General features: G+C 37.4%; 1 long non-coding RNA gene across 2 annotated transcripts in view; it reads left to right on the forward strand.

Annotated features, from left to right (window-relative positions):
* The window catches only part of LOC126961162 (uncharacterized), a 716366-nt gene that overhangs the window by 381492 nt on the left and 321868 nt on the right, over positions 1-13006 (forward strand). For both annotated transcript variants that reach the window (XR_007728206.1, XR_007728207.1), the window contains exon 5: positions 4736-4825. This is a non-coding gene — a long non-coding RNA (uncharacterized LOC126961162). The remainder of the gene's footprint in view (positions 1-4735; positions 4826-13006) is intronic.

Genomic DNA, 13006 nt, shown 5'->3' on the forward strand with positions numbered 1-13006 from the left:
CATTTTTGATAAAGCTGCCAAGAACATACACTGAGGAAAAGAAAGTCTTTTTAATAAATGGTGCTGGGAAAACTAAATATCCATAGGCAAAATAATCCAGACCCCCCTCTCTCTCCATATACAACTATCAAACCAAAATGATTACAGACTTAAATCTAAGACCTCATACTGTGAAACTACTACAAAAAAGCATTGGGGAAACCCTCCAAGACATTAGCCTGGGCAAAGAATTTCCTGAGTAATACCTCACAAGAACAGAAATCCAAAACTAATATGGACAAATGGGGTCATGTCAAGTTAAAAAGATTCTGCCCAGCAAAGGAAACAATCAGCAAAGTGAAAAGACAACCCACAGAATGAGAGAAAATATTTGCAAATTACCCATCTGATAAAAGTTTAAAAATCAGAAGATATAAGGAGATCAAACAGCTCTATAAGATAAAATCTAATAATCTGATTTAAAAATCGGCAAAGATTGAAATAGACATTTTTCAAAAGAAGATATACAAATGGCAAGCAGGCATATGAAAATGTGCTCAACATCAATGATTATCAGAGAAATACAAATCAAAACTACAATGAGGTATTATCTCACCCCAGTTAAACTGGCTTTTTTCCAAAAGTCAGACAATAACAAATGGTGACAAGGATGTGGAGAAAAGGGAATGCCTTCATACTCTGTTGGTGGGAATGTAAATTAGTACAACCACTATGGAGAACAGTTTGGAGGTTCCTCAAAAAACTGAAAATAGAGCCACCATACAAGCTAGCAATCCCACTGCTGGGTATACACCCAAAAGAAAGGAAATCAGTATATCAAAGAGATACCTGCTCTTTAGTGTTTGTTGCAGCACTGTTCACGTTAGCCAACATTTGGAAGCAACCTCTATCCACTGTGTGTAAGTACCACATTTTCTTTATCCATTCGTCTGAATAAAGAAAATGTGGTACTTATACACAATTGAGTTCTATTCAGCCATAAAAAAAGAATGTTATCAAGTTATTTGCATCAACGTGGAAGAAACTGGAGATCATTATGTTAAGTGAAATAAACCAGGCACAGAAAGGCAAGCATCACATGTTCTCACTTATTTGTGGGATCTAAAAATCAAAACAATTGAACTTTTGGAGATAGAGAGTAGAAGGGTGGTTACCAGAGGCTGGGAAGGGAAGTGGGGGACTGGGTTGGGGGAAGGAGGCAGGGATTGTCAATGGGTATAAATAAATAAAATTTGAAATAATAAATAAGACCTAGTATTTGATACTGCAAGAGAGTAACTATAGTCAATAATAATTTAATTGTACATTTAAAATAACTGAAGGAGTATAATTGGATTGTTTGTAAGACAAAGGATAAATGCTTGAGGGGTAAGATACTCCAGTTTTCATGATGTGATTAATAATAATCTCGAAACTGCTCTCCATAGCAACATTGTGTGCCTGTATCAAAACATCTCATGTACACCACAAGTATATACACTTACTATGTACCCATAAAAATTAATTAAAACAACATAAAAAATAGACATTGATTTGTTTGCTTCCAATACATGACACCATAAGCCATGGCATGGAGTGGCAAAAAATGTTTCTTAAATTGTTACTTGTAGTTTCATCTGTAATCAAATGCCTATAGAAGGCAATATTTTGAATCACCACATAGTTGCTGCTGTAGAACACTTTAATAAAAATGAATATAATGATGTTGGTTGGGTTGCATTGGAAAATGTAGAGAAAGAAACTGAGTTCAGAGTTTTTAATTCCAAGATCAAGGTCTATGTAATGGATTAGAAAAGTTCTATTACTGCTGTAAGAGAAACAGCATTTCCTAGAAAATTTCCCAAACCCAAAGTCTAATATGGAGAGTGATTGAATTATAATTCAACACAATTTTTCAGGGTTTCTTATATTAGAAATAAGGCATTGACTGAGAAGGAGTAGGGCCATGAAAATTGGGATGGAGACACAAGGGCTGATTCTGATGATGTGGAGGTACCTGAACTTTTACATTTTGTGGAGGCTCATTTGCCAATAGAAGCAGTCTTTTCTCCTAAATTTGAGGAATACACTCTTCACTTTTCTCAAGAACTTAGTTTTCCTGGCCTGAGACCTTGATGTGATGAGGAATGCTGATGTCCTCTACATATATCCTACTACCTCTCTTTGTTTCTAGATATATTAGGTTGGTGCAAATGTATTAATTTTGCATCAACCTGATATAAGATTCAGTTTTTTATGCTTTTGTATCAGATAACACTTATGACCAGAATAGAGGTACAGCACACATAAAGAGAATTATATAACTTATATTTATTTTAACTAAAACCTGGGGAATATGTATGGAAATGAATTAAAAGGATGTTGGTCAGAATGGGTGGATATAATTTGGGTCAGGTTGAAGGTATTGAAATTGATTCACTTAAGCAAAAATTCCATATTCAATGTGCTCTAAGTGGCTGGTAAATCGTTCTTACTTTTGGCTTTGTTAGTTGACTGAAGTTGAGCTACAAGAACTCCCCTGGTATACTATAGAAGATGGTATCAAAAGACTTAGGGATATATGAATGTAGAGATAGAGTTAAGTTGTAAGAACTGCTTATATACATTGGTGAAGGGAATATCGTCAGCCTTGATAAGCTCTGTAGTAGCTTTCTGTAGGCCAGGAATGACAGTAAGTTGCCTTGCCATTAAAATAGAATCCCTGAAATAAATAGGGATGGTGGAATCCCAAGGTGGCTGGGGCCAAGTGGCAGCACTGGACTGCCAGAGACAACAAGCATAGAATTTGTGTAATGGGTAGCAGATTTGAAGCAGTGATAAGAATGATTTCACCTACAGAGAATGTTGTCATTGGCTACTTGATCATGGTAGCTCAAGGACTGAAATTCATGAGGAGCTTGCTATAAAGTCTTACTTGATGTGTAGAAATGGAAAGGAGAGTCTGGTGAACAGAAGTTTAACTTGGATCATTAGAGAATTTATTTCCATTTGTGAGCCAGTTCATACTTTCAGGGTTCTTTGGATGAAGGGGAACCAGGTTCCTTTAGGGAAGGACTCTGCGGTGCCAAAAACTCATCTAGTATATTTTTCTCTAGCTTTCTCCAAAAGGATTTGTGGCCATTTACAAGGGTGCACTGAAAAAAGGGAAGGTACCATCCTATTAAGGAATTATATGACGCTGGTTCTGAGCTGCCAGGAAGTCCTAGAGACACAAGATACCACTCTGATCCACCAGTCAAACGAGGGACTTTGGAGATTCAAGATATTAATTATATTTTAGGTTGAGGATCTCTCCCTGGGAGACCACTGGGTTCCCAAATCCACCCTGGGGTTATTTCCCAGTTCCGGAATGTTTAACTTGAATAGGCACACTAAACAATTGGCACAATACCCTTGTTGATTTCTTGACCCATGGATTGAGGGTTTTTATTGGTAAGAAAGGTCAAGGGAAAAGAATCTAGAGGAGCCTCTACTTATAAATACAGTGAGCCAAAGACAATGTCACCTTCCTCGAAGAGTTTCAAGATTAATGCCATATCAAAAACTTGAGAATGTAGAAATGATGATTTCTAGCATATTCCCATTCAACTCTCCTATTTAGCCTGTGCAGGAGAAGACAGATGTTGGAGAAAGTCTTAATCATGTGGTACATTTAATTGCAGCAGCTGTCTCAGATCTGGTTTCATCACTGGAGCAGATAAAAAAATTCCCTGTCATACATTTACTGATTTGGTGAATGGTTTTTTGTTTGTCTGTTTGTTTGTTTCCTTGCCTATTGCTAGAGACCACCAAACACAGTTAGCTTTCATGTGGCATGGCTAGCAAGACATTTTCCCTATTCTACTTCGGGGATGTAGCAACTTTCCTGCTCTCTGTCATAATCTAATCAAGGGTCCTTGATTATCTCTTCATTTCACAGAACATTCAATTGTTCCACTATGTAGATGATGTATAATGACTGTACCCGGTGAGAAGAAAGTGGAAACTACCCTAGACATCTTGATAGTGCACATGTATACCAGAAGGGAGTAAATAAATTCCAAAATATTAAAACACCTGTACCTCAGGACAATCATTTAAGGTTATGATAATCTGGGGCATGTCAAGATATGTCCTTCCAACGTCAAAGATAAATTTTTGTATCTGGCTCCTCCTACCATATAGAAAGAGACTCAGTGTTCCATAGGACCTTTCAGATTATAAAGATCACATATATCTTATTTATTGAGTACCTTGAAAAGCTGCAATTTTGAGTGAGACCCAGATGAAGAAAATTCAGGACTGAGACATATCACACGGCAGGTCTAATGATACTTGAAATGTCTGTCCTTCAGTTAACAAGTCTCTTTTTGCGATACTTCTGGCTTGCTATTCGATCCCACAAGAGCCTGAACTATCATTATGGGTGATCAAATTATCATTTAATCCGACTTGCCCATCATAAATTGGGTTTTTTCTGACCCATTAAGCCCTACATTGGGGTACATAGAGCTTCATTTCACCACTAAATGGAAGCGGTATATACAAGATCAAGCTTGAGCACATCCTGAAGGCACAAACAAGTTGGATTTGCAATGACACAGATTCTCAGGGTGTCTACTCCTCTTATATATTCTCTTATCTTTCAACTCGCACTTACTGGCTAACCTACTGAGGGAAAAATTTGTTTGGATTTTCAGATGCTTCTGCCTGGTATACTGACACTATCTGAAATAACAAATGATTTTGTTTATAGGGAACATGATTTGGTGTCAAAGAGATCTGCAGAAGTGGTATATGGAAAAACATCTCCAAGTGTACAGTGTGAAGATATCCGCGTCTTAATGTAAGTACTCAACAAAAATCATTCTTAACAGAGGGGAGCTTAGTAACTGGATGGTTAAGATAACTTATTTTGTAGATGTCAGTCACCGGTCACCTTGTTTGTGCCCAACAGGCACATAAATGAAATGTTCATTGGTTCAGCAAACTGGGCTTTTACTTACCGCGGACAATCTGGTTAGAGCTATTTCTGAGTGCCCCACATGCCAATAGTAGAGGCCAACACTTGGTTTTAGTATGGCATTATTCTCCAGGGGTCCCAGCCAGTGACCTATTGGCAGATTGATTATATTGAGTAGCTTCTATAGTGGAAGAGGCAGTGCATTTTTTTTTTTTCTGGAATAGATATTCTGGCTATGATTTTGTTTCCTCATCCCAAAATGCTTCTTCTAAAACCATCATCCTTGAACTTTCAGATGCCTTATTCACTGTCATAGTTCACATAGCATTGTTTTTGACATGGAAATTAAGTTTACAGCAAATAAAATGTGGCATTGGCACATGCTAATAAAATTTATTGATGTTATTATGTCCCCATCTAATATGATTTTGCTGTGTCCCCACCCAAATCTCATCTTGAATTGTAGCTCCCATAATTCTCATGTGTCATGGGAGGGACTCGGGTGGAGATCATTGAATCATGGGGGTGGTTTCCCCCACATTGTTCTCATGGTAGTCTCACATGATCTGATGGTTTTATAAGTGGGAGTTCCACTGCACAAGCTCTCTTGTCTGCCACCATGTAAGATGTGCCTTTCTCCTCCTTTGTCTTCTACCATGATGGTGAGTCCTCCCCAGCCATGAGGAGCTGTGAGTCCATTAAAGCCTTTTTTGTTTATAAATTATTCAATCTTGAGTATGTCTTTATTAGAAGCATGAAAACTGACTAATACACCATCAACCCGAAGCAGCTGACCTGATGGGTTAAGTGGTTTTTGGAATATTCAGTTATGGCACTGGCTGGGTGACAATGCTTTGAAGGCTGGGATAATGTCCTCCGGGATACAGCATATGCTCTGACTCAGTGACCAATGCATAGTGCTGTTTTTCTACAAGCTAGGATTCCCAGGTCCATGAATGAAGGGCTGAAAATGGAAATAACTTCTGTCATTATTACACTTAACAACCCAGTAGTGACATTTTTGCTTCTGTCCCTGTAACTTTGGATTCTTCCGGTCCAAAGTTCTTCCCTGCTTGATATCCAGCTCTTATTTCATAATGAGAACTTTCAAATTTGAGAGTTTACCGGTCTTTTATTTTTTAATTATACTTTAAGTTCTGGGATACATGTGCAGAACGTGCAGGTTTGTTAACATAGGTATACATGTGCCATGGTGGTTTGCTGCACCCATCAACCCATCATCTACATTAGGTATTTCTCCTAATGCTATCCCTTCCCTAGCCTCCTATGCCCCCTCACAGGCCCTGGCGTGTGATGTTCCCCTCCGTGTGTCCATGTGTTCTCATTGTTCAACTCCCACTTATGAGCGAGAACATGTGGTGTTTGGTTTTCTGTTCCTGTGTTAGTTTGTTGAGAATAATGGTTTCCAACTTCATCCATGTCCCTGCAAAGGACATGAGCTCATCCTTTTTTATGGCTACATAGTATTCCATGGCGTATATGTGCCACATTTTCTTTATTCAGTCTTTCATTGAGAGATTACCTAAGTCTTATTTGCGTCTACCTGGGCATGGTGTTTGGGGATACAAAAGCCAAGGAGAGATTGATACTGTATCTTTTAGGCTCCTCCTTTCACCTTCTACACCATACTATACTCAATAAGTAAGTAAGTTGTGTTTAAAATTTGGCAATATCCATGACAAGTCATAGACTATTTCATTGTTATGAATCTCAGAATTTGCCAGAATTCTGCCAAAGGGCTCCTCTTTTCCTCCTCCCACAAAGCCACAGATATTGCAGTGCTTTGGGCTTGACATATTCCATTTAGCTTCGACTTGTGTCTTCCTTTTCCCGGTTGAGAGAGATTAAAAAAATACATTATTCTCTTCCTTTTCTTAATTTTTCAAGACAGCTGGACTATCGCCCAGTCATATTGGCAAATCACACCCCTAATTTATGCAGGAGATGATAAAGCTCCATCCTTGCTGATTTTTTAGAAGCATATGGAATAAAAAAGTGCCAGACCCAGCTTTGCACTCCAGGAACGTGTGGGAGAGCTTACCAGCACTTATGGGGTAAAGGAAAAGGAGTCATGACTGAAACTCATAAAATAGTCTAAGTTTTCTTTCATTACCCTCACTTTTGGGTATTTTAGGATATATTTCGTAAAGGGCTGTATTTATGAAAATATAATACATTGCTTAAAATGTACTAGGAATCTTGCTATTTAAAGGAAATTCTTTATTTTTTATATTTTGGAAATCTTTTCTGTAAGCCCCCCCTTTTTAAAATCAAATGCATATCATCATGATCTCCAATGATTTTGTTTGGTTTTATTTTTGGCAAGTAGAAATAGTTTCAATTCTTGCTTTGCAATTTGGATGCCTATTTTTATATGAATTTTAAAAATTGATGTTTAATAATTGTACCTATTTATGAGGTGCATAGTGATGTTTTGATGCATATAGTGTATAATGATCAGATCAGGATAATTAGTATATCCATTATTTCTAACATGTATCATTTCTTTATGTTGGGAACATTCAATATCCTCCTTCTAGCTATTTGAAACTATATATCACTGTTAACTATAATCATCTTATAGTGCTATAGAACACTAGAACTCATTCCTCCTATCTAGCTGTAATTTTGTATCCTTTAACAAATCTCTCCTTCTCTCTTTCCTCTTTTTTAACAAAGGCTATTTCCTTTTTATACTCATAAGAATCTCGCCGGGCGCGGTGGCTCAAGCCTGTAATCCCAGCACTTTGGAGGCCGAGACGGGCGGATCACGAGGTCAGGAGATCGAGACCATCCTGGCTAACACGGTGAAACCCCATCTCTACTAAAAAATACAAAAAACTAGCCTGGCAAGGTGGCGGGCGCCTGTAGTCCCAGCTACTCGGGAGGCTGAGGCAGGAGAATGGCCTAAACCCGGAAGGCAGAGCTTGCAGTGAGCCGAGATCCGGCCACTGCACTCCAGCCTGGGCGACAGAGCGAGACTCCGTCTCAAAAAAAAAAAAAAAAAAAAAAAAAAAAAAGAATCTCGTAAAGTTGGATTTCAGTTGAGCATTATTTAATTCAATGATAATTTTTAATTTAGAAAATTGAAAAAAAGGACTATTAATTAGGTAAGATTTTATTTTCTACTGTAAGTACAATACTGCTTTCTTTAATGCTCTAATTGTTGCCTGGTGAAATACCCACCACAGAGGAAGTCTTGGATTTCCCTGGATACATTTTCACTCATAATCTATTGTATTTGTTATAATCATTAAACTGTGCACAGTTCTTTCAGCACCTGTTAACACTCATTCTCAGAACAACTCTCTTCATATTTGAAGTCAATGAGAGCTCTAGTTAATGGGGCAGATCTATTCCCTGGAGGTTATACCTAGTTTTGTCCTAGAAATAAATTTAAATATGTTGCCTTAGTTCCAAGTATTAAGCAAGTTTTTATTAAAACAAATGTTCCTATCCACTCAAGTGGACAAAAGCACTGAGCCTGAGCAAGAAAACAAAGAACGCTCTAATCAATCAAGATGGGAGAAATTTCCGGATTAAAATTAGATTCTCTTACTCTACTTGTTTATACATATTGTATGTGAAATAATATAAATCTAAATGCAAACATGGTAGTGACTTGCAAAAATCACAGTGAAATTCTATGATATTAAAGTAGATTATCATTCATCATCGTTTATTCATTGTAGTGAAATATCTACTATATGCTTTCTAGCATATGATTTCCTCTTTCCTGCTAATAACTCTTTGATTTCCTCCAGGAAATACCCCTCCTTAATTTTCAGCCTTTTGCTTTAGGTTGGCCTCTTTCTCTGGGTCAAAAATTAAGCAAATTACCCAGATCTCATCCAACCAGCACATGCATTCTAATGGAGCAATGATTGGCTCAGGGATGGTTATGTGATCCTCTTAGAGTCAAGAAGTTACAATGATGCTTTTTTTAGGTGTGCTGAAATAAATGCTCAATTTTTCTTAGTGGGTATGAATCTTAGAGGATTAGTGACAACGACTGGTGTAGTCATTTTTAATCACATGGTAAATACAGCCAACTGCAAGGAAACAGGTCCCAGAGAAATAGAGATAATGAAAATAAATGTTGGTATCATCATTTGAGCCCTAAATGAAGATAAACCTGAATATCTATCTCATGACTGCTTAGTTATTTGATGCAATAAGTCTTCCTCTCTCCTACTTTTTGGCTTAAGTTCTTATCAACAGTAGAAATAATTTATACTGGTATATTCATCAAAACTAATGGCACTGCTCTTGGCACTGGGGATATGAACAGAGATAAAACACTGCTTCTAACTTCAAGGAACTCACAGTCCTTGAGGGAACACACATGCATGTGTGCACACACACACACTGTCTCTCACACAATAGTCTAACATTAGATTTATGCGTGGAGTTTGGTAGCACAGATTGGGGTGAGAGTAGGTCAAAGAAACTTACCAAAAATGTGACATTGGAATTAATTCTTCAAAGAAATGCACATTTAAACCAAATTGGTCTGACTCCCATCTAAGTTTGGATTGCTTCGAAGGCACATGATTTACGTACAAGTACATATGATTTAAGTACAAGTATTAATAATTTACCTGGGAGTTGATCCTAGGAGGCATTAGTGAAGGAGAGGGGAAAATGAGACAAATGGGAGCAAAGCCAGTAAAAGGCACATTAATGAGTAAGTTTCTACAGGCACTGAGACTCAGTCCCATTGTTTTTCTTCGAGACTCCATGTTAGGGAAGGCATGGCATTTATCCATGCCTCCCTTCTCTTATTGGTTGAGTGTTGCCCCTGGTATCTTATTGCCCTTTTTGCACTTTGCACTTTGGTACCTTATTGCACTTATTGGCTTCACCTATGTGCAATGGAATATGCTTCTTTGTTACCAGAGAATGTCTTCAGGAAGAAGAAAACAGGCATATGTTATCAGTGTGCTGGGAATCAGCTGCAGGAAAACTGAGGCGAGCCTAAGGGAGAATAGGTAGCATCAACTTCATCTGCTACAACTCCAATTGTGTGTGGGAATTCTTATCCCCTCTCTAGTATTTCCATGAATTCCCAGAGACATGTATCTTGACACTTTTCATTGGTTCTGAGTTACTAACTCCAGTGATTGTTCTATCTCCTTGTAGCTGCTTTTTTCCTTCAGTGTGTGTCAAACCCCTTGGGAAGTTCTGTCACTGATCTTTAATTTCCACCAAACACTTATAGAAGATGTCTTTGCAGGGTGTGTTTTGATGGACGTATGTGTGTAGCACCATCTTCAGAAAATGAGGTAATGGGAGAGTTTTCATCTCTGCAATCAAAATACTTTGAAGTTTAGTGTGACACATTCTTGGTCTTTAAAAGTCCTAGGTTGCTATCCTGGGCTGAGTTCCTTAGAAGCAAAACCTGAGACAGGGATTCTTGGGCAATGATTTACTGCTGAAGTGGCTCCAGTGAAATATTTAAGGTAATGAAGAAAATAGGATAAGACAAGGAAAAAGCTGGGCAAAAAAATCAGCTGGGTTTAAATTCTCATTTAAACCAAATCGGTCTGATTCCTACCTAAGTTTGGATTCCTTCGAAAGCATACTCTGATACATGATTTAAGTACAAGTATTAATAATTTATCTGGGAGTTAATCCCAGGAGGCACAACTGAAGAAGAAGAAGGAAAAGAAGAACACTTATAGAAGTGGATTCAACTGATGCCACAGTGAGCTCCAGAATAAAAATGGAACCCATAGTTTTATTCTTGACAAGGACAAGGGGGAAGGCTTTTTGTACCTCTTTATTAGTCAGTTACTGGCTACTGGCTACCACTTGGAGGAAGGGTGTAACCTGTCAGGCATTTCTGGACTAGGGTGCTCCTGTTGTTAACAGACAGTTTTCAAAAGAGTGCAGCCGTGAGCTGGTGACCATTGGCTGACAAAAACTGAGGGAAAGGTGCACCTGCACTTGCTTGTCACAGGGGATCTGTGTGGGTTACTGTACTGACAGCTCTCCTATGGTCACTCGGCCATGACAATTTATCACTCACTGATCAGACTTCTCAAGGCCCTTGCCTTCTGCAAAGCTACTCATCTCCATTCATCTCTCAAGACTTCCACTGCTTCATTACTTTATGTTCATCCTTATTGCTTCTACATGCAAATCAACTTTTTTTTTTTATTATACTTTAAGTTCTAGGATACATGTGCACAACGTGCAGGTTTGTTACATAGTATATAAAACAATTTAGCTCTCAATCCCCTTCTAAAATAAGGCCTTCCTTCACCTACCAAAAGGCTCATAAATGTGCTTAGCCAGCCAACGAATCACTTGCTAGGCTTGCTCTGGTTCTTGTGTAATTTCATGGAACAGCTGAGAGAGACCCTGAAAGTTCAGCCTTCCCCTGTCCTCACCCATTTCTGAGTATGGAGCTATAGTTTATCACTGAAATGAAGGCCTGTGTTAGCAGAAGAGTTGATAGTCCATTTTGATTTTAAACAGCAATGATTTTATCTCTGCAAAAGATGAATAGCAACTAAATGAGACAAGTTTGCTTTTGGTGGATAAAGTGGCATGTGCAAAGATGCAGAGAAGTGAACATGGTAAACTTAGGAAATGTGCAAATAGTTCAGTTTGGCTTAAAGTCAAGTTGTGGATGGAAGCAGGGTCATGGGAAATTAGCTGCAAAGGCAGGTAGGTAGAAATCAGAGCTTTAATGATTCAACACATGATGGCAAGGAGTTTAGGCCTTGCCCTGAAAGCATGATGCCACATTCAGATTGGCATTTTAAAAAGATCATTCTGTCTGTATTTGCTCTGTGAAACATGGAGCAAGGCAACACAGGCGCAGGGACATCGATTATGTAGGGTTTTTTTTAAACAAAAACATAAAAGTATTTCTAAATAAAGATGATGACAATAGTGATGAAAAGATTCTGAGTTTAAATGGCATTTAAATAGTGAAAAGGACAGGACCCGATGATGAATTGCACATAGACAAGGGGACATTAATACTTAGAAAGATTACCAGCTTTTTGGCTTGCATACTATCATTTTGCTAGTTTTTTTCTCTTTCCCTATTCTTGTTATTTCTACCCTCTCAATAAAACAAAAATGGTATCATACTTTACATACTGTCCTATAGCCTATTATATTATGAACATCTTTCATTATAATAAACATGGCACGAGTAGTGTTTTATTATAAAAATGTAGAATAATTTATGTAACTAATAATTTATTGTGGACATTTACCTTATCTTTAAACATTATAAACCATGTTACTACCAGTATCTATAAAGTCAAACATTTGTTCATATTCTTAATTATAGTTTTAGCATATTTCTAGAGAAGGCGTTACTTAATTTTTAAAGCTTTTGATAAATGTTGCTGAATTGTTCTCTAGAAGCTTTATATCTCAAGATATTCACAAAACCACCACCCTTTGATTTGAAGTGTCTTGGAAATTCTACTTTCTGAAAGAAACTTTCTTAGAATTAGATAAGATGGTGGCATAAATTTAAATGTTTTGATGACTAACACCTTTACTTTTGCCTGACCTCTGAATAGATACTCAGGGTCCTCAGCAAATTTTATGGTCTGGTCCTCACAAGACCATATTTTCCTTTTCAGTCATGTAGATAGCTGTCATTAGTCTTCCTTTTGGAAAAATATGAAATAATCTAAAAGAAACAACTTCAAAATTAATTTGGATAGAATTTGTTAAGCAACCAATGATAATTTATAAACTTGTTTATCCAGCTATTTGTTAATTCAACAAAAATTTATTGAAAGCTCATTCTTATTCTAGGTAATGTTCATAAAAACTACTTCCCTTCCCTTATTCAGGTAGTTTAGACTCATCCAAAATCATGATAATTATGATGATGATAATGATGAGGAACCTGACATTTATGTTTTTATGGGTCAAACACTGTTTTGTCAGCAAACCTATGAAGCTATTTTCTTTCTTTCTTTCTTTCTTTTTTTGAGACTATTTTCTCACAAAGCGGACAAAGAAGAAAATAAGATGCTTCAATGAAGCATAGTAGTACTATAACTG

This window comes from Macaca thibetana, chromosome 8, assembly GCF_024542745.1.
Source record: "Macaca thibetana thibetana isolate TM-01 chromosome 8, ASM2454274v1, whole genome shotgun sequence".
In the NCBI taxonomy this organism is placed as follows: Eukaryota; Metazoa; Chordata; class Mammalia; order Primates; family Cercopithecidae; genus Macaca; species Macaca thibetana.